Below are 2,411 nucleotides of genomic sequence, written 5' to 3'. Positions count from 1 at the left end.
AAGGGAAAATTAATCTTGATAGAATGGATACTCTTGTTATATGCAATTTTGACAGAAAAGTCCATTAATGTTGGGAAAATTATTCTCAATAAGATTCATGACTGTGCTAAAAAGAAGACAGGAAGTGCTCATTTCCTATCATTAATCACTTCACTTTACTTAAGGGCTCATGTTAAAACACAAGCAAATATGAAGAGGCAATATGTTCAAGGGTACATTATAAATCATGACCTTGAAAGGTTAGTAGAAAAGGTGCACGAGCTAAATTAAGGCGAGCAAGAAGAGTCAATTGAGCGAGATATCGAAGAGTCAACAAATGAAACTAAAACTGAAGCTAATTCAGTTACAGACATTGAAGAAGAATTAGATAAGGAACTAAACAATCCTAAACTAGTTGAATGATCTACAAACCTTGAACCAAAGGTTGAGCAAAAATAAGAAACAGTCAAGCTAAGTGTTGAACTTGAATCTAAAACTCCAATGCTGACTTCTGTAAGCACTTCAAAGAAAACAGAGTTGTCAAATTATGATGGATATGTGCAAGTTCATGCACAATCAACAACAAACTTATTGGAAATATGCAAAAATTAGAGATGACTCAATTCGAAATACTTTTAAGAATATCTCTAATACTTTTGTTCCTAAATTCCCAGATGCTATCCTTAAGACATGGACGAAAGATGCTAACTATGCAAGAGGAGATGGAGCTGAAGAAGACAAGGGGAATGAGTCAGAAAAATAAAAGGGAGGGATTTTTGTCTTGTTATTTATTTAATTATTTTAAGGTCTTTAGGAATTTATTTCTTTTGTAATTAGGATTTAATTTATACAGAATAAAACATAACAAGCATGAATAAACTTAACACTTCTTTAGAGAGAAAAAGACTAAGTGATGTGGTAATGGGAATGAACATGTTTAGGACTGGGTTATTAGGAAAGACTTGGTATTTAAGCAGTCTTAATGACTCACTTCTTTTTCTTTACAACCTAACCTGGTGTTTAGTTTTCATTCATTACTTTGTTCATTCAATGGGGACATTGCTTCTTTTTAAAACGGGGGTAAGGCAAATAAATAGCTCAAATTTTTAGATTTTTCAAGTATGTTTCAATCATTTTTTTCATAATTCTGTTTTAATAAATGAATATTTATAGACATTTTTTTTGTTAATAAGATGTTTATATGCAAGTATGAATGATGATTCTATCTGAGTGAACCTATGTTATCATGAAGAATAGAATGCTTGTATGATCTTAGTCTTAGTAATGTTTGCCATGAAAACTTAGTTTCTCTTGTTATTAGTCATGCATGAAGGTTTATATCTTTAGAATTGACTTAGTAACTTTTTTGAGGTGAAATCTTAGAAGACATAAAAATCTAAAATGATATAGGCACTATTTATTTGGATCGTTTGAGCCTTTTTGAGCCAACCTTATGATATTAGACCCTTGAAACTGTAATTTTGAGCTTAAAGGCTTGTTTATTACAATGGGTCTACATTATAAGCCACATTACCACCTTTTTAAGTTATCCTAATTTTGTGCACCCATCTTAACTAAAGTTGTCTAGGTAATCAACATTTGAGGAAATTTTCAATAAGATGTATGTGCTCACACTTTTTTGAGGCAAAATCCTAGGAGACACAAAAATCTAAAATGATATAGGCAATATTTATTTGGATCGTTTGAGCCTTTTCGAGCAAACCTTATGATATTAGACCATTGAAACTATAATTTTGAGCTTCAAGGCCTATTTATTGCAATGAATCTACATTATAAGCAACATTATCATTTTTTAAAGCTATCCTAATTTTATGTACCCATCTTAACTAAAGTTGTCTTGGTAATCAACATTTGAGAAAATTTTCAAAAAGATGTATGTGATCATGATTAAAAAAAAAAAGAGACAGAGAAAGAGCGAAGAAAAGTTTGCTCAGTCTCCAAAAAGAAAAAATGTATGAGCATAAGTTCAAAATAAGTTTGGGGGTACTCCAAAGGTTTACTTAAAGAAAAAGGTTGTATTTCGAGAAATCCATGACAAAGTTAAAGGTTAAGATTTTGAAACCAAAATGTCTCATCTCTTTAAATCACTACCTTTAACCGAACCCCATTACAACCTTATAAAAGTCCTATTAGTTTGATGATTATGACACCTACATTAGTGGAGAGGAAGTACTAAGTTCAACATATGAAGATCATAAATAAGCCTTATGATTGTTTGCTTGATTGATAAGAAATTATGTTGAATGAAGAATGCTATCTGTGGCTATGACATACATACAAACTATGATTCATGTTGGCATATTTTGAAACTTAGTATAAAATTTTAAAAATGTTTGCATATGAATTACTTGTTAATAAAGGAGATATATGAACAGGAAGTTATTAATGCATGATTATGGGACAAAGATTGA

Source organism: Gossypium arboreum, chromosome 4 (genome assembly GCF_025698485.1).
Source record: "Gossypium arboreum isolate Shixiya-1 chromosome 4, ASM2569848v2, whole genome shotgun sequence".
NCBI lineage: Eukaryota > Viridiplantae > Streptophyta > Magnoliopsida > Malvales > Malvaceae > Gossypium > Gossypium arboreum.
This window is presented reverse-complemented; position numbering follows the sequence as displayed.